At 43.7% G+C, this 25,848-nt stretch overlaps 1 long non-coding RNA gene across 2 annotated transcripts; it reads left to right on the plus strand.

The window, feature by feature from the left end:
- Positions 1–16,755: 16,755 nt before the first annotated feature.
- Positions 16,756–24,046, plus strand: LOC140247282 (uncharacterized). Of its 2 annotated transcripts, none has more exons than XR_011902630.1 (3): positions 16,756–16,780; positions 18,895–19,180; positions 23,413–24,046. It is a non-coding gene; the product is annotated as an uncharacterized lncRNA (long non-coding RNA). The 2 variants fall into 2 exon arrangements; XR_011902629.1 differs by having other exon boundaries at positions 16,765–16,815.
- The last annotated feature ends 1,802 nt before the right edge of the window (positions 24,047–25,848 follow it).

Below are 25,848 nucleotides of genomic sequence, written 5' to 3' on the forward strand. Positions count from 1 at the left end.
GGGACTTGTGTTTGTGCTTTCCTCTAGCAGTAGCAGGACATTCACTAGAGAAAGTGGAAGAGAAACCATATGGAAAGGGGTGAAACAAGGACAGAGGATAGCCTGAGCCACAGATACAGTAGTGAGTGGAGATGGATGAGGGAGGAAGCATGCAGTCCTGCTCATACTGAAGCCCAGTGCAGGATGCAATACCTTGCTGATTTGGCTTACATATTTGAAAGCACATGATTCTAGGCATGGGGATCTGCACAGTTTGCATGTTGGTCTCTGGTAGCTTTATTGGAGATATAAACCCAAAAAATACAAGGGCCTCAATGAATGACTCCCTTACTGGGGTGCAAAGGCCTCAATTTTACTGCTTTACAGGCTTGATGCAGAAGTCATGTATTTTTAAGAGGTGATTTGGAAATGGCTAAAACTATTTTTCTGAAGTGGCATGAAAAGAAAGGTTTTTGCAGCTGGCTGAATTGAAATGAGTTAATTTGTTCCCATCTGAATGTTTGTTTTTAATGATGCTGGAAATATTATTCTGTTGTAAGACTGAAGTATTAAGCACGGCTAGAACTCTCGCCCGAATTACTAGTTAGCTGATAACTAAATCTAATGAAAAGTAAATCATGTACACACAGGCCTTAATAAAGCCTTGCTTTTCTATATCCTTCTCCCCCTGGCTGGAATATCATGTACTATCTAGTGTAAACCTTGAGCTTAAATAACAAGAAAAATTGGCTAATGAAGTTGTTTTACTTTTTTTTAATGGTTGGCTCAGGAGGTGTCTCAGCCCACACACTGTAGTGTTTGTCCTCTTTTGACTTCCAAAGCGGTGAGACTTTTTAACAAGTTAAGGAATTTGCATCTGGGTCTGAACTTGAGACACTTTAATGCTTGGGAAGCGAGTTCCACCATGAGTGGCACTGTGGGAGGAATGAGCTGCTAAGTCTGGACTGAGATTTTGCCCTGTTTATTTCAAACATCCTAACTCTGGAGTGAGTCAGCCTTTGCTTTCTGATTCAGGAAGTTCCTTATTTATTTATTTTTTTACTTCATAATAGACAAAAAACACTCAAAAAAGGAAAAAGCTCCCTTTTATGAAAGCTCTTGCTGTTTACTTTTTTATCTTCATTGCTGTGGAAGCTGCCACAGAACCAACCTGTCTCTGAATTGTTCTTTGTTTTAGATTCGGTTTTGTAGAATCTCCTTCCATCACAAAAAACTGATGACATCCATCAGAATATTAGTTGAGAATAGTTCTGTGCATCAGTGTTTTCCATAATAATGATTAAATAAACAGCAGTTCTGAAGGGCGTGGACTTCATCACCTATCCCAGTAAAAGACTGACTCTGATGCCACCTTCAACAACTAGTTTGCTCCTGATATTTTTTCTCCTGTAAATGCCAGGATATCCTTTCTTTCCTGTTTGAGACTTGTTGCAGCTACCCATTTCCATCTGTTGAAACTTCTCAGAGACCATTGAGTCCAACCCCCTGCCAAAGCAGGTTCCCTACACCAGGTCACACAGGTAGGCATCTAGGCAGGTCTTGAATATCTCCAGAAAAGGAGACTCCACCACCTCCCTGGGCAGCCTGTTCCAGTGCTCCGTCACCATCACCTTAAAGAAGTTCTTCCTATGCTCCATTTTCTGTCTGTTTCCCCTTGTCCTGTCTCCACACACTGCTGAAAAGAGTCTGGCCTCGCCACTTTGCCCCCCACACCTCAGATATTTATAGACCGGGATCAGGTCCCCTCTCAGTCTTTTCTCAAGGCTAAACAGACCCAGTTTGCTTAGCCTTTCTTCATAGGGGAGATGCTCCAGGCCCTTCACTTTCTTTTTGGCCTTCTGCTGGACTCTTTCCAAGAGATCCCTGTCTTTTTTGTACTGGGGAGCCCAGAACACATACTATATATATATATATATATACACTAAATTAATTTGAATGCAAATGTAATTCTGTTTTTAAACCCTAGTTTTTCTCAAAGCATTCATAAGTTATCATAGATCTATACAGCAGCAAGACAGTCATCTTTGTCTGATCTTCCTGATATATGTCAAATTCAAGATCTCTTGCAAAAACTCTGCTGTGGACACAGAATGCATTACAGGAGAGGAAAAGCATTTTACACCTTTACTGCTGGTCATTGCTTGGCATAGCACATCTGCAAGGCACAGGATCACCCAACATGACAGAGTACCGAGGGGAAATGAAGAAATGTGTGTTTGAGATGCAATTCAGAAGAGACTATCAAAAGGAAAGGTAACAGCCAAAATAAAAGCCTCATTCTCTGTGATAAAGGCTGCTAGCAGTAGAAATGTCAGGGGTTTTGTGTTGTGTTTTTTTTACCACTGTTCTTCTTGTCTGTATTTGAATACATGTTAGTGAATGTGGGTTATTTGTTTTAAAGTCTCTTTCTTCCTTTTCAAAGGCTGTCTTTCCGACTTCACTCTCTGTTTTTGCTGGAAAGCTGCATTTAGTAATGTAAATGTGATTCTTCCCCGAAGCAGCTGCAAAGAGTGGCACAATTCTGTCTGCACTTGCATCAGTAAGACACATTAGCACAGAAAGAGAGCAGACTGATGGAAAGCATGGATGATTCAGAGGACTTGTAATGGTTATGCCCCATCCCTTCAGCTCCACAACATCAGCTTTTGCATCTAAGCCCTGGACAAAATCCAGTGTCCCAGCTGAAGGAGCAGAGCAGGACAACCCAATGCTAGTAGGAGTGGATGAACAGAACATGAGGACAGAATAGGAAGCTGGGTCTACTTAACAAGCCTGTAGGTAAACAGTCTTCCTTCTTTCTAGTCCCTGATATAAATGTAGTTAAATGAAATATTAAGTTCCTCTCTTTCATGTAGTTCCTTGGTGTGTGAAGTAGTAATGAAGTTTAAATGACGGACCCAGCCTATCCATCTATTTTTGAGGTCTTATTTATTTGTCCTCAGGAACGATTTTTTTAAAAGCACAGACTTGTCAGGTCTCACAAATTTTAAAATGACTCCTCTGCTCACTTCCATCTTATGCTCCCTTCAGCCAGTCCTATGCCTCATGAGCTTGCAGCACAATGTCCTGTAGTAACTTACAGACACTGCAAGACCTTGTATGGAGGCCACATGAAGCTCATCTTGGTGTTCTTGTTTCCCCTCCAGTTGGGGAATGGCAAGCATACTATAAACCCCCTCCGAATGATCACAACAAACCAGCAGCTCATGGCCAGAATACTAACTATAGAATACGCAAACAAGGTTTTTTATGGTCAGTTTGAAAGGATTTTTTGGTATGTTTTCTTGGTACGTGTCTGTGAGGACTTTTGTTGTTGTTGTTGTTGTTGTTTTAAAGGAGGAAAAAAAACAAAACCCTGCCAAAAATGTGTTGAGTATTTTCAAATAATGAGTACATTCGAGGAAATTTTGATTTTGCTCAGGGACCATCTGCGCGCAGAGAAAGGGACTAAATTCTTTCAGCAAATTACCGGCTGCAAATTATTTTCTCAGCGCTAGTTACGAGTGTTGGAACTGCACAGCTGAAAAAAGGCATTATTAAGCTGAGAACTTGAGATTGAAGGATCGTAGCTTGTGGATTCTTTTGTTTTAGTTTTTAGGTTGTTGGGTTGTTTTGTTTTATTGTTTTTGTTTGGTTTTTTTTATGTGTCCCATGGTACATGGATTGAAAATGTCAGGAAGTTCAAAAGAAGTTCCCACATACCGAGGTACCCCAATAAGTTGGACAAGATCAAATTGCAGAGCATATTCGTGTGGGAGTATATGCAGAGGGATAAGGTGGCAGCTGCTTGTTACAGAAATGAACCATCTTAGCTGCTGATGTAGAGATAAAATCTGCTTAATAGATTTGAAGCAAGAGATGCTGTGCAGGTTATTCAACTCAGAGATTACCATAGCTAGCAAAATCCTGAGATGGATACTTGATTGGAGGGGGACTGGTTCAAACTTACTGAGCAGTGTGGGAGTTTTGTAGCCTGTGGAAGGCAGCCATTTCATTTCACCAAGATATGGGGAGTGAAATGGGTGGTGGAATTTCATAATGTGCCCTGTGGATGAACTGTGTTTTCGAAGTCACTTCCAAGCTGGATGTAGTTGCCTCATATAGGTGGGTGCCTGCTGCCAACCCTGCCTCTGATCTTTCTACTGGCCATTGCTCACAGAGGCCAGATCAAACCTCTGATTTCCAGCATCTAGGATTCAGATTTGTAGAACATGTGTAGATTTATTTTTCTATTAGAGAATACTGTGGGGAAAGGAATTTGTGTGCATGTATGTAACTTCTGGTTCAATGAGTATTTTGTTTTGAAGAAAACAAAATGTCTTTCATGTGAACTGTTTCTTCTATAATGTGTCACAGAATGCATTTTCTAGAATTATCTAATGAAAAGTAGCCTCATAAAGGAAAGACAGAGCTGTTTTCCCTTAGTCCCAGCTGTCCCCCAAAAGTTCTGGCTAAGCTAACCTAATTTCTTGTCACTTTTTGATTCTAGTGGAACAGTAAGGTCTGTTGTATTAAGCTCTGTAATCACCACTCACTCACTTTACTGTAACACAAAAAAATATCAAATTGCATGTTGCAAAATAATCTCGTTATTTTTCTGTTAATTGAATCCAGGAATACTTTAATCAAGCTGGGTGCAGGCCAAAAAGCCTGTTTGTAGACCTTATAAATGTTCAGATATTGATACAAACCTTGCAGCTTAGTTTGAGCCTTGGAACATTTCCAGCTCTTGGAGACTGGTCTGAACATTAATGGAGGGAGAAGCAGAGGTAAGACTATGTCCCTTCTTCGTATGTAACTCCTATGCATTTCTCTAATGTATGCTGTCTATCTCCCATTGGAGACAAAAGCCTTCACAGAATCACAGGGGTTGGAAGGGACTTCAAGAGATCATCAAGTTGTACCCCTGTGCTAAAGCAGGTTCCCTGTAATAGGTCACACAGGTAGGTGACCAGACAGGTCTTGAATTTCTCCATAGAAAGAGGCTCTACAGCCTCTCTGTGCAGCTTGTGCCAGTGCTCTGTCAGCCTTACTATAAAGTTCTTCTGCATGTTTGTATGCAATTTCCTGTGTTCAAGTTTTAGGCCATTACTCCTTGTCATATTGCTATATACCACCAAGAAGAGCCTGGCCTCATCCATTTACCTTCCACCTCCCTTTAGATATTTATGAACATTAATCAGATCCCCTCTCAGTCTTCTTTTCCCTAGATTGAACAGACCCAGGTTACTCAGCCTTTCCTTATGCAGGAGATGCTCCAGGCCTTTCATCATCTTTGTGACCCTCTGCTGGACTCCTCCTAGGAGATCCCTGTTGTTTTTTAACTGGGAAGACCAGAATTGGACACTGCATTCTAAATGTGGCCTCACCAGGGCAGAGTAGAAGGGGAGGATCACCTCCCTTGACCTGCCAGTCTTTTTAATGCATCCCAGAATACCATTGGCCTTCTTGGCCACAGGAGCACACTGCTGGCTCATGGCCAACCTGTCATTCACAAGAACACCCAAATCATTCTCTGCAGAGCTCCTCTGCAGCAGGTCAGCTGCTAAGCCATACTAATGCACGTGGTTATTCCTCCCCTAGTGTAAGATTTGCTTTTGCTTTTGTTAAAACTCATCAGGTTCCTCTTCACCCAGCTCTCCACTCAGTCCAGGTCTCGTTGAACAGTAGCACAGCCTAGCAGTGTGTCAGCCACTCCTCCCAGCTTTGTATCATCAGCAAACTGGCTAAGGGTAAACTCTATCCCATCATTTAGGTAATTGCTGAAGATGTTAAGCAAAACCAGACTCAAGCACTAACCCCTGCAGAACACCATTAGTTGCAGGCCTTCAACCAGACTCTGTGCCAATGGCAACCCTTTGAGCTCTGCTAGTCAACCACTTCTCAATCCATCTCACCATCCATTCATCTGTCCCACACTTTCTAAGTTTCATTACAAGGATATTGAGGGAGATGGCATCAGGCTCCTTGCTGAAGTCAAGGTATGCGACATCCACTGCTGTCCCCACAGACCTACACAACTGGAGATGACATCATAGAAGGTGTCAGAGTTGGTCAAGCATGATTTCCCCTTGTTGGTGAATCCATGTTGACTACTTCTGATAACCTTCTTATCTTCCAATTTCTTTGAGAGGGTATCCAGAACAAGTTGTTCCATCACTTTTCCAGGGATGCAGGTGAGGCTGCATGGCCTGTAGTTTCCCAGATCCTCCTTGATGTTTTTGAAGACTAGTGTGATGCTGGCTATCCTCCAGTCTACAGGTGTATCTCCTGTTTGTCAAGACCTTAGAGAGTGGTACAACAATCACCTCTGCAAGCTCCCTCAACACACATGATTGCATCCTACTGTGGTCCATGGATTGTGTGCGTTGATTCTGGCTAGACACTCTGAACCTTCTACTTTCCTTTTAGTTTATTGATGAACTCCTCATTCATCCACACATGCTTCCTGCCACCTTTCCCCGATTTCTTACTGTTAGGATACACCAATCTTTAGCTTAAATAAGTGGTTTTTAAGTGTCATAAATGATCTAACTAAATGCTACCTAACATAAACATATCTGAACTGATCTCTTTCCCAGTATGGAACAAAAACTGGTTCCAAGCTGCAGTATTCAAGTGTGGACCTAAATCCAGTATTAGAATTAATCTGTAGCACTGTGCAGGTGATGGAAAGAATTACTAGAGGGATTCCAAGGATCACTAGTTCAGCCTGAGATTCAAGAATTACTTGAGGATTATGTTAAAATGAAATCCAACAATGTTATTTTTGAAAAATATCTATTTGAATCCTTCTATTTACTGCCTGTCATTCCCACCTTCTCCCAAAGTCCAAAATACTTTTTTTTCTTCCTCTTCCATTTTCTATTCCTTTTCCTCTTCCTTTTCCTCCCCCTTTTTCTTTTTCTCATTTCCTTTGTCTCTGTTTTTCTTCTATTTAGTTTCTCTCTGCCTTCTTATCTCCTCTCTCTCTCTCTTCCTTCCTTTCCTTCCTTTCCTTCCTTTCCTTCCTTTCCTTCCTTTCCTTCCTTTCCTTCCTTTCCTTCCTTTCCTTCCTTTCCTTCCTTTCCTTCCTTTCCTTCCTTTCCTTCCTTTCCTTCCTTTCCTTCCTTTCCTTCCTTTCCTTCCTTTCCTTCCTTTCCTTCCTTTCCTTCCTTTCCTTCCTTTCCTTCCTTTCCTTCCTTTCCTTCCTTTCCTTCCTTTCCTTCCTTTCCTTCCTTTCCTTCCTTTCCTTCCTTTCCTTCCTTTCCTTCCTTTCCTTCCTTTCCTTCCTTTCCTTCCTTTCCTTCCTTTCCTTCCTTTCCTTCCTTTCCTTCCTTTCCTTCCTTTCCTTCCTTTCCTTCCTTTCCTTCCTTTCCTTCCTTTCCTTCCTTTCCTTCCTTTCCTTCCTTTCCTTCCTTTCCTTCCTTTCCTTCCTTTCCTTCCTTTCCTTCCTTTCCTTCCTTTCCTTCCTTTCCTTCCTTTCCTTCCTTTCCTTCCTTTCCTTCCTTTCCTTCCTTTCCTTCCTTTCCTTCCTTGCAGGAAAAGATCTCTGAATTTCTTTATTCCTAACATTGAATTTCATTTATTGAAAGACTTCTCATTCATTGAAAGTCTCATGGTAGGAGATCGTTTACTGATTCCAGGGACACGTATAATGATAATATTGGCTCTAATAATAGCCTACTCAAGCTTTGAAGGAAAATGTACCCCTTCTGGAACCTTATGTCTACACCCCCAAAAGTGACTTCACTCCTGTGAAATGGTGGAAAGTTTCCAAGTTTCCAACAAGAGTGGGAAATGGGCAGAAGTAATCAAGTATAAAAAGTGTGAAAGCACCAGGAAGAGAAGGAAGGAATTGGAGTGGTTAGGAAGACAGGGTTTAGGAGGCAAGGGGGAAAAGATGGGGAAGTGACAGGAAAGATCAAGAAAAGAAGGGGGAAAGGTGGCAGCATGTGTGCTTGGGAAATGAATGTAGAGGATGAATAGAAAGCAAGGAGGGGGGAGTGTGTGCGGAGGGAAAGATTAAAAGAATCAGTAACAGAAAGAAGTGAAGTTGTCTAACATGTAGAGATGGGAAGTGACATGTTTGTTTGAATTCTGGGGCTGCTCAGCCCAGCTGCACTCTGGTTTCTGCCTTTGATCAGCTGCATGGCAGGCTGGTGTCAGATCAGAAAGCAAATGAGATGATAAAGTGGCTGAAGCTGCAGTGAGTTTAACAGCAGCGGAGTGGCAGGGGATGGGAGGGAGGAACTGCCGAATGAGGAAAGCGCTGCCTGTGCTTTAATTCACAGAGACCTGGCGGTGAATGCAGCTGCAACCCTGCAGAGAGGCTGTGAATGGTCTGAAGAAGAAGCTTGGCTGCATTGATCATCTATGGAAAAAGGACCCATTGCTCTATGCTTGCACCATTATCAGCAGCACTCTTGCCAACCGCAAGCCTGGTGGAAGCATCAAAGGGGTTCGTGGGCTGCCAGAGTGATTAAAATATCGACACCCGCTTTAGCTGTTGCCTGCTTTAGCTCTGCTTGCTTTCCAGTTTTTGGGTTTGCTGTGGCTAGCAGAAATATAGACAAGTGTGAGAAGCTTTCCTGTGGCTGGCACCTATCTGTTATGAGTTAGGAATAAATGGACAGAAAAAGGATGCTTTGCTGTGGAGAGAAACGGTGAATGTTCTGTCAGCTACCTCAGATAGCCATTGGGATGGACACTGTTTTCTGGCTTCATTCTGTGTCTCCCCTGTTGTCTGGGAGGGAAAGACTATCTGTGGGTGGAAATCTAGAACTGCAAAAGTAAATTAAAAGGACAAGGATCCCCCAGCACCTGGCGCGGTTCAGCCACATGCTGACCTCAATGCCGTTTTCAGGTGCACGGTCCAAGCAGAAGCCTTGGAGGCAGGATGTGGATCTGGGAAGGAGTCCATGGAGCTAGTGGGAACTGCATGGGGCTGGAGGTGGTGCCTTTGGTAAGGTGAAGCGTGGGTGATCTTGAGCACCCTTGGTTGATAGGGACATCCTATTTAGTGCAGAGTGTCCACTCTGGTCTGTACAGACCCCTTTCTTCTGAAGTTACTCAGCCTTTTCTACTCAGTGCCCATAGAAAGAGTATCTGAAGGTAATCAATGTAAATATAGCCTCTGCTGCAGTGGGACCCATGAGGTGATACAGCTGATGCACGGATGTGTGGTTGTGAAAAGAAGATGCTGGGCTTTAGGACTGTCTGTCCCACAAGATTCCTGCTCACCTCGGTAAACCCTTGTCTCCTCTCAGCATGGGAGTCTGGCTACTTGTCCTGGCATGGATGATGGTACGCCAGACCAGTGCTCTGAGAGCAGGCAGCATCACATCTCTGACACCTTTGTCCCATCTTATAAATCTGAATTAGATTGCCCATCTTTGTTCCTCTGTAGGGTGTTAGGTTGCCTTAATGTCGTGGTAGCAGAGTCTGTTCCAGGCAAATTGTGTCCCAGTTCAGGAACCCAAGTGCTCTAAACACTTCCTGGCACAGATGCTGGGTTTTTGACAGCTCTATCATGCTGTTCCCGGAGTGAGGATTTCTACAGCGATGTTCTGGGGGCGGAGGTTGAAAGAAGTTTAGGATATCACAGAACTAATTAAATGCAAACTAGGCTGCCTGCAGAAAGCCGTGCATGCTGGTTGCTATGTTTCTGGCAGGAACAGACTGGGAGAAGGGGGGCTGAGGGGATGCTGTTTGTTTTATCAGTTTAAAATGAAGACTCCGACAAAGTTCTGGTTACTCACCAGCCTTTGAAATGTGGATGAAACATGAATTTGTGCAGCCATAAAAAGAAGAGAAGGGAGAAGCAGAGGTAGGATTAGGATCGATGAATGGATAGCTCGATATGATAGAGAAGGGGTGTGGGGGGTTGTTTCTGTTTGTATTCATCATACATTGTTATCTCTGCATTGACAGATGCTTTGCCTTCTAGATCACCTCCAATTAATATGGAGGTTTTGTGCTCTCCTTTCAAAACAGTTACTTGTAAATTACCTTGAATTATAAGCTTTCAGAGCACTTGGAGCTTGACAGAAATATACTCTGTGCTCATGTCAGCTACCCGTCACCAATGGCCAGCAGGATTTGGTTTCCGTTGTGAGGGAGGAACTGAAAGGACTAAATAAGCACACAGACATGTGGGCATCAAGACTCACTAAATCAGCTCTTCTGTCATTAGTCCTCTGTGGGTAATAAGAGGATATGTTAAACACAGTTTTCTGCTTCTTCACCTGAGTAGCACTTGGGGGGATAATTAAGGACTTGCCTGAGAGTAAGAGAGGGACAGACGAGAGAATGAAGGACTTTGAGGAGGGAATGAATAAGCTAGCTGGGATCAATTCAAGAGTGATGTTGGCTTTGAAGAACACCCACTGAAGGGATGCAACCTGCTGGAATGAAGGCGTTCCTCAAACATCCATGTGGAAATCAATGCTGAGCCACCTGGGGTTGCTTTCATGCGAATCCCTAGGAAAAGGAGAATAGACCAGTTCAAAGAATAGGGCTTCAGGGGTGATAAGAAATGTTTTAAATATCTTATTGAATTGTGGAAAAACCTGGCTGGTGACAGAGACCAGGATGAATAAAAATAAGCAGAGACATCATGGGAAGGAGATGCAGGCACCACTTGGTTGAATGTTACATTCAGGAAAGCCCATTAAGCACAGGACAAGTCAGAGCTGTACCAGATGGTTTGAGATCTATAAGAGTGGCAGCTGTAAATGTGGGGGACAAGGTGCCAGGGGCACTGAATAAGGATGGCCAGGATGATTTAGAGACAACATGTCACCTGTCACAAGCAAGGGATGTCCTGCCAGCTGGCACCCCTGCTGTGACATCCCTGTGCACGTGTGTTTGAGGGTGAGCACTTTGGTGAGGCAGCATGGCATGCCAGCAGGCACGGCTGCCTGCAGTCTATCCAAGTGCAAACAGTCCAGGGCATAGACGCAGCTGCAAAGGGCTCCTTGCCACATGGAGGAAATATGGTGGTGCAAGGTGTGACAGAGACCGAGGGCTTTTCAGGAAGTCTCCTGCCATCCCCAAAGCCCCTGTCAGGGAAGGAGAGTGCTAAACTTGCTATCACTCACTATCTTTCAAAGGCTGTACCCATCACCAATGCTGGAGCCACCCCCTCCCTGCTGGAGGACTCTTCCCCTTAATGATAGCGTCCTGCTCTAATGAACAATTTCTGTGACAGCACAAAATAAATGGGGAACACTCTGAATCTGAAGTTCGTATTGAATTAAATATTACAGCATTGATTGGGTTATTCATTTAGCATCTCACTCAATAAACATCTCTTGCAGCGCATGTTTCTCCATTTATCTTACCTTGTCATGGAGGCCAGGCTTACCCACCGCATGCGGCACTGCTGTCCAGCTCAGGCAGCGGGAGGAAGGATGTGTGTGCCAGGAAAGCTATGCTCAGCATTTCTTCCAAAAAGCAAGAAATTCGCTTGGGAGTTACAGAACAGACCAGAACTCTGGTCTTCAGAGGAGAGGTACTCATCTATCTCAGAACTGTACAAAGCCAGAGCAGAAGTCCAGGGTCTTGGCTGAGCTGTGACTCAAGACAACAGACACAGGGAGAGATGTAAGAAAGAAGGGTAGTACAGTGCAGAAGGCTTATCTATGACCCTTATGTGTGGTTCTCCAGGGGCTTTTGTTTTAATGCCCCAGTAAGTCATTTTCGTGGCTGAAAGAATGCAAAACCTAGTCTGATCCTGTTACTTAATCAGGAATATTATGGGAGGAGCAGAGCTATTTTAAGTTTCACTCCTTAAAAAACACTTGTGAGGCTAGAAAGCCCCATAAAAATGTCAATGTAAATCCATTTGGGTGTAGGCAGTGAATCCACTTTCATAGGCACAGAATGGAGCTAGCCTGTAAAATGCTTGGCAGGCTTTTGGGCTCCATAAGTAATACAGGAACCATTCTGGGAGATGGAATGCAATTACTAGAACTAGTTGATACCAATTTATTTAGTGAATTTGCTTTATTCTGCTCAAGATCTGATCACGGCTGCCCAAATTTGTTTGTTGCTTGTATTTGTTCATTGAATTATTTGTGCAGGTAAATTATAGCCTATTAATCATGTTTATTATGACAGTGCCTAGGGATTGACCAAGAATACACCCCCTCTGCCTGTTTTCTGGGTAGCGTGCAAAGACAGAATAATAGGCAATCCCTGGCCTCATTTATGTTTGGATTGAATGCTTTGATTATTTGCTATTTGTCAGATGTTGGTCATTCAAGTTGTTTAGCATTCTTTGTTTTCCTTAAACCCGGTAACAAAAGCTCTTCGAGTAAGAATTAAACATTACAACAAAATCATTGGAGCTTTGGCTTTCTCAGGTGGTGGGTGGTAGGCTGGGACAGTGGAGGTGAGAAAATTCACTAGGAAAGAAAGAACAGTCAGACCCCAATTTTTCCAAATAGCTGCATGTCTTGCTGAGTGGGGGAGTGCAGAAACTGTATACAATAGCAAGCTCCTGTTCCTTTTTCTTCCATCATGTTTCTTTGTTGTTGCTGTTGCACATACCTATACAAGAATAATTGACTATGTTGAAGTCAAAGCCGAGTTCTTCCTAACTTGGTTGTTTAATGCAGGGACTCAGAGCTTGTCCTCAGCTCAGCATTCCCCAGATTAGCTCCAACACTCGGCTCGCCAGAGAGCAGCCTTAGTGGCACATACTGTTTTCCAGAAAATTCTACTTTTTTCTCTTTTTTATTCATTCTTTTCCAAAAAATGGGGTTGCTATGCAGCTCTGTATATGTGCCTTTCTCAGCTGATAAGAGATGTCTTCTTACCGCATCTGGGGGTTTGATAAAGCCACAACACTGTCTGTCTACTTTCTCCTTTGATTTTTCTTCCCTGCCTCCAGGATGGGTTGCAACTGATTCTTTTCCTTAATTCTGCTCTCTGCAGTGAGCCTCCATCATTGCATGTCGACCCCTTTGCCTACTCTGTTGCCCATTTCACTTCTCTTCTTTGTTTCTGTCTTTTTCCCTGCCTTGTCTTCTATTCATTTCTCAGCACCTTTCAAGTGTCATCATGAAAGTCTGTGGCCAAACTGTGAAGGGTTCTTTCTTCCTAGTGGGCAATTTCTTCCCTTTCCTTATGTTCAGATGAAAATGTATGAACTGGAATTCTCCTAACTACCAAAGGAGCCAAAACAGGCTAAACCAAGTTCCTATCTGGACCGTTCCTGTTCACCACAGCTTATCATATAAGACTGAACCCAATCATGGGAAAGATTTTCTACTAAACGAGAACAAAATGGAAAAACTACTTAAAATTTCAAACTGGATCTCCACTTTCCATTTTAAGCACTGAACTTGAAATATTTTACTTCATCCTTCTTCAGCTGGAATTTAAAATGGTGTCAGAGTGACGAGTGTAGTACCTGGGACCATCATTTTAAGACTCACCTCTAAGCAAGACCATCTCTCCAGTGGAGAACAGGATTAGGTGTTTTCAGATCTCAGCTTTCACAAGGCCCTGCAGCAGCATCCAAGACATAATGCTACTTTTTTTTTCTTTTTTTTTTTTTTGCCTACATTTCAGGCTTAAATTTTATTTAGTGTAAGTCCCAGGGTACAATCCAAGGATAGCCTGAACAATTCCCACAGCCATTTCTTTGACTTAACTGTTATGAAGACCTTTGACAACTTCTAGTATTCAACACTAGACTTTCGCTGGCTATAGATGTCAGTTCCTTTAAGCTTCAATTATCCTTAGCTTTTCTCCCTCTCTTCCTCTCTTTTTCTCTTGATGGGCCGCTGGCTTTGACACACAACTGACCACAGTGAAGTGTCTTTCTTTGACAGCTTGCTCGTGGTTGTTATTTATCTCCCCTCCCATGCCTTTTAGCACCCTGGTTTCTTTGCCAGATATAAAGTGAACCTCAGGGAAAGCAGAGTCGGAGCCGAGAGAGGCAGGAGAAGGATTAATCCCAGAGGATACCATGATCAGCTGAGTTTTCAGCTTGAAGTTCTGGAGCTGGAGGGCTGCATTCCCTGACGGACTAGAAATAACTGCAGGTATGAAGCTTGACATTAATGCATCATGGCTTAAATCCTTTTGTGCTCACCAACCAGAATTCGCTGTAGTTACATGGCACAATGAAAGGTGCAGGCCCCAAAAAAATAATAATAATAGTAATAACTGTGCTTTGTCTGGAGAGAAGATAGAAACATTTCAAATCATTTCTTTGGTGAATAGTTCTTCCTGGTGTTGATTTGATTTTGTTATACATATACAAAGCATTCAAGCTAAATGCTTCTGCTAGCTCAATTACTGTAGTTTACTTACCAAGGCTCTGTTAAATGCTTTCAAGCACAAGTCCCTTCTGTACCATTAAGGAAGCTTTCCATTTCTGTGATACTGTATTAAGCTTCACACTTCCACTCCCCGGTGGACTTGGGCTTGTAACTGGATCCTAATACATTCTATTATGCAAACCAAAAGGATGGGGAAGGCTGGGCTATAGAAGGACCTTTAGGAACTGCTATCCTAAATTTCTCTTAGCAGATAATTTTGTGCCACTTAATCATTTCCCAGATTTTCAAAAGTATGCCTGAAGCCTGGCTGTTTTACCTGACATTGTGTTTTCCTTGTGTTCATTGCATTTCAGTTAACATGGTGGCTTGGATGAGGAAAAACACAGCCAGGCTCCTCTGAGGAGGCTCCCTGACCTAGTTACTGTACACATTCTCAATCCTGTAATCTCAATCAATATCTCAAGTGGACAGTGAGTTTTAGGAGTGAGGGAACGTTATTACTGACAGAAGTAGGAAAGAGGAACTCCATGTTCTTCTGCTGAGTTTGAGACAGAGAGCCCTCGCAAAGCATTCATGGCCAGCTCTCCCCGGTGTGAAGAGAAATGAAACTATATCCCCAACAGCCCAGCAAATCTCTGTTGAATTTCGTCTAGTGCCACAAAATCTGCTTTTCTGTTGGCTGGTGTCTCACAGTGTTAGCTGTTTGCAAACACGCTGCTACCCATGTGTTTATTTGTGATTATCCCAAAGGCATATTCGCATATTCCACAGACACTCCATGTTTTAGATTAAAATGAAAAATCGTATGGAAATGTAAGCAGAAGATGCCAGTGACTGTGCTGTGTTTAAAAACAAGGACTGGGCTGTGATATGGCTTTAGTGACTAACCACGAGGGAGGAAAACCAGTAGACAGAATATGGGTGAATTGATGAGTTCCTGCTTTCTAAAAAGAAAAACCCAACCAAAAGGCCCAACAATAAACAAACAGAAAAGTTTTCCTATCTGGAGGCTCACAACATTTCCTAAAGTGTGGGCTACCTCCTGTTTGAGAAGCTGCCTTGTAGATGTCTCCCCTTTCATTCAGAACCAGGGAGGATGTGTTTCTTCTTCTGGGCAAATTAATAACACCCCGTGACAGCTCCAGTGATCGCTTAGAGAGAAGTCATATGCTGAGGGTATTTTGTGTATTGTTAACATCTTTAAATGTGCTTTAGCATCTGGAAGCAAGAATGAACCACAGGACCGTCAGATCTGCATCACCTGTGTTTAACATCTGTGAGCTCAGAAACTGAGGGAGGAAAGAGATTTTCAGAGAATATCACTGCTAAAATCTGCCGCAAGGTTAATGAGAGGCTGGGGCAGGACTGCTGGGGTAAAGTTGCTCTTTTCTGCATGCAACTGAATCCTACTTGCCTGTGCAGAGGTGTGCCCACCACGATAAAACAGTAAATACATAAGTTAATCAATACTTGCAAAGAGAAATACACTAATAGAATCATGAATCAGTAAGTTTGGAAAATACCACTAAGATCAATAAGCCATGTCCTTCAGTGCCACATGTACATGTTTCTTGAACACATCCAGGGATGGTGACTATTACCACCTCCCCAGGCAGCCTGTTCCAATACCTCACCACTCTTGCTGAGAAGACATTTTTCCTAATCTCCAACCTGAATCTCCCCTGGTGCAGTGTAAGGCCGTACCCTCTCATCCTATCACTGTTACCTGGGAGAAGAGGTTGACCCCACCTCACCAAAACCTCCTTTCTGGGAGTTGTAGAGAGTGATAAGGTCTCCCTTGAGCTTCCTCTGCAGTCTTGATTCTCTCAGCTGCTCTTCTAAGACTTGTGCTCCAGATATTAAACAAGGCTGGCACCTGTAGCTCCTATGCTTTCTGTTTATACTAGATACATTTGCCATGTAAGTTTGCTTTTGCCATGAGGCAAAAAGACTCTAAGTGAACAACAAAGATAAACCTTAGATAGCGTACAGCAAATTTTTAGCAGTGATTGATAGTCTCTGGTCTAAGAATGAGCTAGACCAGAAAATTACCCACTCCATCAGGGGGCAAGCAGAAATCATGAACCTCTTCATATGGAATGCCTGCCACCTTAATGGTCTCCTCTGATGCATGTGTTCCCCTATAAAACTGTGATAATCTTGTGGCTGGAGGATATTTTGAGGGAGCTTCCACTTGGGGTTGCTCATAGTATTCCCCTGATTCTGATATCTTTTGATTTGCAGTACGTGCGTTATCCTGATGCCTTCATGGGGGAGTGTAAGGGAAATTGTTGATCACAGCCTGAACCTCTGATTAACCATCTGAGGCAAGCAATGAGTCAGCTGCAGGAGCACAGGTGAAGGTCATTATGCTGTTCTCCCAGAAGGGGTGAAGCCTGAATCCACCTCTCCTAGATCCCATTTAAGAGCTGACCACTACTAAAGTAGCATCTTTTTCTGGAGGTTGCTCCTGTGTGGAGTTTTTGTGGTGAACCTCAACATTGGTGAGCATCCATCTTGACTGTGAGCCTCAGCACTGGTGAGCTTTTTCTTATATGCTCTCTGGCTATCTGTTCACTTTGTAATTACAACTATACATTTGTATAATTATAACTATACAGGGAGGCGTAACTGCTTTCATGCAACAAATGAAGTCTGTAAGCATCAGAAAGAAGTACCACTCTGGAAACTGTAGCTATCAGCTGCCAATAGTTTAACATGCGGATCACTGTCCTGCAGGGATGGGAAGCCTGCAGTGTGGTTTGAGAGTAGCTAATCTGAACTTTATCTTAATTTTAAATAAGATGGTGCCCTATTTCCCAGTAATGGCCATAAGGCAGGTATGTAGATGAGAAATGACAGCATGTGCCTGTGTCTGGTTCAGGTTGCATTTGCACAACTGCATCAACTGGTGCTGTATGGATACACAGGTCAACCTGAAACATTATCCCCACCACTCTCCTCTAACACAGCATTCTGGAAACCTTGATTTTGAGGGACAGAGAGACAGCTTTTGCTTTTATTGGGAGGTGGGAAATCCTTGCCTGCAGTCCACTATGGCTTTATTGCATTGGTAGACTAAGTCTACTCACATGGCATCAGTGAGTGGCACAAACTGCTCCCCACACTGTGGGTTTTCAACCTACAGCTGGATGGTGGAGGGCAGTGAGTATGTGCCAGGTTCTTTGGTAAGCAAGGAGCAGCAGGTCCATGTGAGGACCAGTGCTTGAGCCCTCCCTCCTAGCCCAGGGACAATCTGTAAGGATGCTGTTTAGCCAATACATATTTTCCTCTTTTGTACATAACAGTAACCTGAATAAAAGGTTTGAATTACAAAGCAGGCTCACCCAGCACATTCTGTGAGCAATGACTGCCATTTATGTCAAGAAAATAAAGAAGAGGGGGGATAGAGAGTGTGAGCACATGGGCAGCAGCAACTGACTATGAGGGAGAGCGGGCAATTGAGCAAGCTGGAAGGGAAAGGCTTACCCAGCTGAAATGAAATGAAAGAAAACCACAATGATAATGGAAATTTGATACAAAAAAAAAAAAAAAAAAAAAAAAAAAAAAAAATTGTTATTATTGGAAAGTCAAGTGCTTTGTTCCAGCAACAAAGCAATATCGTTCACAAAGGCTGTATAATGATGTCTCCTCTTCCCCTTTCCTGTACATCCTTATCTGCCTTGCTGGTGAACTGGGCTTGGGAATGCACCGAGTGCAAGGGAGCAGGAGGAAGGGATAGACAGCTGTGGGGCTGGGGCCAACCATGTTGCCCTCTGTGTCTCACCCCAGACTTTGTCACCTCTTTCCATCTGCCTCTCCTCTTGCATCTCTCACCCAGCCCCTTTGCCGCTCTCATCCCTTCTCTTCAGGTGCCATTCTGTTCCTGCCCCTTTCTCTGTCCTTCCCTCCCTCCTTTTCACTGTAATGCTCTATTTTTCCTTCTCTCTGCCCCATCTCCTTTTTCCTACTTCCCCATCCCTAAGCTGTTCTCTCTTTTCCTCACTTCCCTCTCCCCTTCTCCCTCCCTGCCTGCGCCCTGTTACTAATGTGCAGTAATGGTATGGCTGGAAAGTCGTTTGCGCTCCCCTTCTCTTTATTTTTTTTCCTGCGGTATTATTAAAACTGCTCCATCACTGGCTGTAATGGGAGCGTCTGTATTTTCTCCCTCGCCTGTATCCCTGACATGACATAATGCCTGCCCTCACCAAGACGCTATAACACCGAGGTAATTGAAACATAACTCACCGTAAATTACAGGCCCTTGTTCCAGGCAGGGCCCTGGCCATGCTTCCTGGAGCTCATTCCAACTGGAAGCTAAACATTGCTTTAAAAGGGATGCTTAAGCAAAACAAAGCCATTTAAAGACCAACACAAACATAGAGAGGGAGGGGAACAGGGGGCTTGTTCTCTCCTGCAAGCGTAGGCTCCTGTCTATGCAACAGCGGATGCTTCCTATGGATTTTCTTTGCTTTGTGGGTACAGAGCTGCTATACCAAGGCTGAGGTGTCCTTTGGGAAGCCAGTGGTAGCAAACAGGAAGCTTCCCTGTCCACAGATAGTCTGGGGCCAGAGCAGGCCATAGGAACCACTTCTTAGTTCCCATGTTTTCTCCACAGGTCAAGGTTGGAAGGCTTTGATAGGAAGCTTGCTGTGCCAGTGTGTCCCACTGCCCAGTGCAGATGTGATAACCTGAGGCTCTGCCTATCTCTGTGGGTCAAAGATCTTCCATTGCAAATGTGTGACAACCAAACACAAGCCAGAAATCAACGTGGGTTGTAGGACCCTCAGCACTGCAAGAGGCCCCACACACGTAGCAATGGACAGGAGCTGAAGTATTCTGTGACCACAAGACTTGGAAGATCCTCATGGTTTTGGTCACAGGTATCTGCTGAGTTACCTCAGGTAAGTCATGTCACTTTTCTCTGTGCCTCAGTTCCCCCTTCCATAAATAAGAGTAAAAACACCAGCTGCTTTTGTTAAGCAGCCTGTGGCCCAGTGATATAAAAAGTATATGAAGATGAAGCAGGAATAACAACAACACAAAGCCCTGGGCCTTGGCTGGCTCTGTGCCCTTCAGCAAAGCCAGACCAACATCCCATGGCTCAGCTACCCCTCCCAGTGGCACAGCCCAGTGAGCTGGCTGGGTTGGGTTTGAAACTATTATCTCTTGAAACTTTAAGCAAAGGCACAAAAAACAGTGTAGTGATTCTTCTTTAGTAATAGAAATGAGTATCTGGATACTTTGAAAAGGTCAGGATTAGACAGAACAGCCTATCTCTCACAAGTATGAATTGAAGTCTGTCCAGAGCCTTTCCATTCATTGTCAATGGAGACCTAGGTCCAAATGCATGCCTTGGTGTCATGGGGCTGGTGTTGTAGGAACAACAGAGTTTTGTGAGAAAAAGCCCTCAGTGCAATGCCTCTCACAAAATACAAAGTGCTTTATATCAGGGAATGAGATTTACTGTTTGTCCGGGATGAAATGGCAAAAACTTAGGGAACTGTGGCCCTGTGACTGCTCCCCTTTTCCCTGGAGCCCTTCACAGCTAAAATGGCTACAGCCAGCAGCCTAGAAGCCACTGCAAACTTCTCTGGAAGAAGCAGTGGAGCTATCTAAGGGCTGGCACTCAGGCAGCCAGGTAAAAGTCCCTTCACTGTGATGCTTTGTGCTGGATATATCCACCAGGGCTCCATGCTGTGGGTGATGCACGGGCTCACAAACAATTACTGCTGAGCAATGAGGGACAGAGGTTGCAGCTGCACATGCGAAGTCTTGGCAGCAGCCATTCTGTAGTGTTAAGCAATGCATTTCTGAAGCAGTTCTGTCAGCAGAGAGCAGTTTGCTCATGGGGCCTTAGAGCTGCTCCATGAGTCCTCTGTGCTCCTGGTCTATGGTGCCTTCCCACTGCCCTTCTGGGCTTCCTGGGGACAGGAGAAGCCAGGCTGATGACAAGGTAATGTTATGTGAAGAAGCCTGGCCTTCTGTTCAGTAGGTTAGCACCTGAAGCAAGCTGATGCTCTGTACCGTGCCACTCCTGCTCAGGCAGCCTCAGCTGCAGCAGCAGTAGCGTGGTAGTGCCATAGGTGCGTGCTCTCCCACCCCCAGTTTTCCCTGGTGCCTGCTTTGAGTTGATTGCTTTCTGTGAGGCCTGCCACATGCCCCTTGAAAACATTTCCATCAACCCTCTTACCATAGCTAAGGTTTCAGCAATCTCACCCCTCCTCTCCTTGACATTATTAGTTTATCTTTGTCCACTGGCAAGGTTCCCGAGCAATTCAACAATAACAGTTGTTTCTCCGTGGCTGAAAAAGTCATCTCTAGCTATGGCTGTTATTGATCATCTTACAGGAACTGGACATTTTCTTTTTCCTTTCCCATTTTTTAAAATACATATTTTCAGTGAGTTTCAGTCAATTTTACTGCTCGTGAGAGTGAAAGACTGATAGTGTTGACTACAGCTAAACTTAGCTCTGTATGGCTTCCCTTGTGCACACCTCTCTTCTAACACACTGCAGCACCGGCCTGCAGTAGCTTCTGACTCTCCCAGCCAGGAGGTGCTCTGTCTGGATTTATTCACTAGAACAGGCTCAGTGTTGGTGGGACAGGTCAGGGTGATGTGCTTTGCCCACTGCACTCTCTTCCCAGTAGCTCCAGGCTTGTACTGAAATCAGACGAAGCTGTGACTCATCTCGCAGCACCACTGTTCCCTCTTCTCTCAGCTTCTTCAGTTCACAGCTCTTAGCTGAGGCCAGCCGGTGTGAAGCAAGCTGTGCAAAATCCTGGGATGCCTCCTACCCTTCTGCCTCCCATGCAGGCAAATGGCTGTCGAGCTTCAATCTGCCCAAGCAAACAGGGTGGCAAAGACAAGTGACCTACTTCTTGAGATGCCCTGGTACTTCAGCATCCTCGCTTTCTATCAGCCCTCCAGGAATCACGTGCTAAGCCCCTGAGGAAAGCACTGAATTGCAACTCCCATGTCAAATCACCATTTCTAAATGAAATACTAAAAAGTTTAACCTGTCATTTCATTTTCAGGGCATTGTTCCTTTTTTTTTCTTTTTATGTATATATCTGAACATAAATTATAGCCTGTTTGGTGGGGGTCGGGAAGCATTTGAGGCTAAAACTGAAATTGAGTTTTTGATTTTGAAGCATTGATTTAAAATAGAGGGGAGGAATTCATTTTAAATCAATTCAGAATTTCTGGTGAGAACATACTCATTTTTTCCCTTGTCTTCTTTCTCCTCTCCTGCCTCCCTCTGTTGTACCCTAACAGGTAAAGCAAAAATAACAGCAAGCAAGGACACACATCAGTGATGCTGAGGTTTTCATTAAAATGTTTTAAGTTGAGGCCATGAATATATTCATCTTCCACCCTCTGTGGGGAAAGCATAGCACACGTGTAGCAAGCCTGAGAACAAAATGGCTGTTTTCTCAGCAAACCAACTGGGATCCTAAATATTTAGTACTAAGATCTCCCTTTGGTAGTCATGTGGATGGGCAGAGATTCACACTGTGAGCATTGCCTTGCCCTAGGAGCTTTGCCACCTTCTGCCCACTTGATGGCCTTGCAGGGACCAAGCTGTGGGCTCCCCCATCCCCACAGCAGGCCTGCCCCGGGCCCTGCAGCCAAGCTGCCTTGCATTTAATTGCATTGCCTTCCTCCTCTGCTTGTTTTCTGCCCAGATCTTGTTTGTCCCGGGTCCCTGAGGAGTGCTCTGGGCTGCTCAGTTAATTGGAAGTGGCTAAAGCCATAGGCGGCAGCTATGGGGGTGGAGTTGGTGGTGTTGGGTTCAATTTGTGGATGCTGTTGAAAATCTTTGTCTTAGTTTAGCAGTCATTCACTATTAGGGTGAAATGCTTGCCTGGGCACCTGCGGGGGATTTCTGAGATGTCCCAGGGGGCCAGAGGAAGTGATGGCAATTAGTTTAATCTGTGCTGCGTTTTATTAAGAGATGGTGAAGAGTGAATGAGCTGGAAAGGAGGAGAAGGGAGTAAGGCTGAGTAAAAGGATGTGGGAACAAGTTGTGTATGTTGGGACGAGGAGGGGCAAGGAGCATGCACACACTGCCGGTTGTACAAAAAAAGTGAAAGAGAAGGAAAAGGCACAGTGGTAAAATGTGTGTGACGTGTGCATCTGTAGCATGAGGGAAGAGTAGAGAAGGGGATGTGCATAATGCAAGTCCTTGGAAGCCAGCTTTGCTGGGGGAGGGAGCAGGCTGGAGGTGCATGTGCTGGTAAGCCAGCTCCTGGGCCTGGCGGCCAGGAAGGGCTGCAGAGATTCCGTTTATGCTGATGACACATCTTTCCACTTGGGCAAATGGACGGATTCCCTTTCTAAATCACTCCAACGTGATTTTAATAGCAGGCAGAGGTGGCTTTTGGATAATAAATGGGTACTAAACCCTAAAGAGACGGAGGCTGTGTCATACAGAACAGATGGTAAATTAAAAAGAATGGAAGCTCGTGACTTTGCTTAGCTGTGCTCTGAGCCGGGGAACTCTCACTCTTGTTATGCTAAGTATTTAGTATTTACACCGAAAGGTTGCTTTCTTGCCTGCCCTGACGTGGAATATCACAATTATGTATAATAGCAGCAAGATCACACTGATTAGAGAGGTGGCAGGAATGGCGAGACCGCATGATGATGATCATCATCATCATTCTTATTAGTGATCATCAATAATTAATAATTGCATTGTTTATTCCTCATCAGTGGTGGTGAAGACATCCAGACGTGCCAAAAGGTTTAAAAATCATCTTGCTTTGTTTTGTTTACTGACAGAGGAAGTCTCCCTCTGTACGTGCTTTTTCACTTGGTGTTGCCTGAGCCCCTGGTTCACCTTCTAAAGGTGAATTCTAAAGGGTATTCAGGACAGTGGTTTGTGCCCTTTGACTTCAATGGGATGCAAGCATCTGCTAAGGGTTAAGCAGATACCTAAATACAATATAGAGCCTCTGGGTTAGGCTGTGCTCTGAAGTGCAGTCAAGAAGACCTGCTGACAGAGAGGGCACCCAATCTACCTGGCCAGGTCCAGCTGGTACTTAGGGAATTGCGATGTGATTGTTGTCATCCTCACAGTGTGAGCAAGTACATGTTCATAAGCTAAAGGTGTGTTCTGGTATTTCTTAGGCTATTGCATGGCCCTGTGGACTGGGAGAATTGGGATTGTGTGACAAAATCTTGTGAAGCGTCTTAGTGAGAAGGCATGCAAATACATGAGCAGAGGAAATTACTGCTTTAAACACAGATGCAGCCAGTTGAAGTAACACTGTTATTGCTTCTCTGTCTGATATACATAAGACGGAGCAAATCCTAACAACTGAAGACAAAAAGGCAATTGCTTATCACCACCATAAAATATTGATCTTCCCCCCCCTCCCTGAGCTCTGTCAGGCTGGCATATTGGAAGTTGTTTGTACCTCTTTAGCAGGAATATGAGGAAGAAAGAATGAAGACAGCACTATCAACCTAGCATTTTACTTGGAAGATCTGAGAGAAAACAATCCTTCATCTTCTGGGACTTGAGTTCTCTCAGAGCCTTGCTGGAAAAGATCTTTAAACCAAGTGCCTCTGTCTCTACTGAACTCTCAGAGGGAGAAGAAAAGGAAGAAGATGTGAGTGCATTATGTTTTGATTGTAGTTCCACATAAAAGGGCATTTACAGCCCTTGCTTCTCTGTTTTGCAGGCTCCAAATCCCCACAAATTCAGGGCAGCATTCTTGAATTTGCCTACTTAATGACAAATGTATAAACTTACTTTGAGTTAAATTGTCAAGGAAGCCCATAAAAGCTGGAAAGAGGAACTGGACAAGAGAAGAACTTAAGCTAATTATTTGTTTGTTGTAATTTGAAGTCTTTAATTCTCCTCCTGCTCGATTTATGTGCTTTGGAGACTGTGTATTATATACCTATTTTAAAGATAAAATAACTAAGAAACATAATTTCCTTTAACGTTTTGAGGGGAGAAAAATCCAAGAGGTGAAACCCTGATGTTCAAGCTGAATTACTGTTTCTGTTATTTATGATGAAGACCTGTAGTAACCAACAAAGAAGAGCTCTTCAGTGTATCCATCACCATAAAAATGTGGGGTGCAGATGTTCCCTTCCCCTATGAGCTCATTGACTCAACAGACAAGACAAATTCAGGCTGCAAGATGGATCGGTCACACACTCTGTACAGAAGTGGGAGATCTAGATATGTTTTCAGGAAGCTGTGCGTGCAGCTAACCTGCTGATGGAGTAGTACAGTCTAATAGGATGATTGATGAAGCTGGAACATAAATACATGTTTGTTTATTATGTCACTACAGCCATCTTGGTGAAAGGACTGTGTTTTTAAACATGAAAAACGCCCTGGGAGTGGCCCAAAGAGTAGAAAAGAAAGGATGGAAACATGTAGGGATAAACAAACAACAAAATAAACCACCCTGCAGGTAAGAATATTTGATGGGTTGTTTGATTTTTGTTTGTTTGTTTTGTGGGCATTATTTGGTGAGGAGATTAATAGAAATTCAATAATGCAAAATTACTTTGATCCTTTGATTTGTTTGCGTTTACACTCATAATTTTCCAGGATTTAGATTTTTCATGATAGCAATAAAACAGTAACCATGCTCTCTCATCAATTAATAATTTCAGTAGGTTTTCCACTGGTAAGATATGATAGGTTCAACAGTAAAGACAGTTCCAATGAATAGGCGAGAAGGCTCTAAAGAAAAGAGAGAGGACAAATATAAGAAATGAAAAACCTAAAGACCAAAGCTGGAAAAGCAAAAAAATAAGTAATAATCTTCCGTGTTAACTGTTCTACCGCTCCTTATTAGCATGGTAAACTTCCTCTACCAGCTCTGACACTTAGACTTTTAGAGAGGTACATAAAAGCAAAGACTCTTTGGTTGTAGTGATGCGGTCAGCAGGTAGCACTCAGCATCTCAGGACACACTAATGCGGATGCTTCAGAGTGGACTGAAGTACCTTGCCATGGTTTTCAATCCTATTTGTGGACCTTGAAAAACTTCCTGGTGGTGGTACAGATCCCTTTGTCAGAAACTTAGGTTTAGAGGCATTAGAGTGACTTTTCTTTTACTTTTGTGTTTCCTATTGACACAGCCCATAAGCCATTAGCAACGCTGAATAAGTTGAAAAACGGTGCATTAGATAACGGAACCTGAATAGGGCCTTTAGAGGCTGGTTCTGCACAGGACTGACAACTTCCAGCTTCAGAAGTACACACATTGCCCGTGAGGTTACATCCCTGGGTCTGTTTGTAGAGACAGGCTGCTGTGCCGTCAGAGTAAGCTGTTAGTCAAAGCCAGAGAGAGTGCTACAGTCAGCTAAGAAGGTCAAAAAGGCAAAGCCTTCAGTGATCAGAAGCGTTTTGGGGTTGTAACAGCACTCAGGCTTTTCTGAACTATCCTAACATGTTTTTTTCCCCCAGGGCTGTTAAAAATATATCTCTCTCCTTTTAAGATTGTGACAGAGGTGTACAGATAGTTCTTTGAAGAAGTAATTTTTCCCCCCCCTTTTTTTTTCCTTCAGCTTTTCAACTTTCAGTGTCATTTCAAA

This window comes from Excalfactoria chinensis, chromosome 1 (genome assembly GCF_039878825.1).
Source record: "Excalfactoria chinensis isolate bCotChi1 chromosome 1, bCotChi1.hap2, whole genome shotgun sequence".
Lineage (NCBI taxonomy): Eukaryota > Metazoa > Chordata > Aves > Galliformes > Phasianidae > Excalfactoria > Excalfactoria chinensis.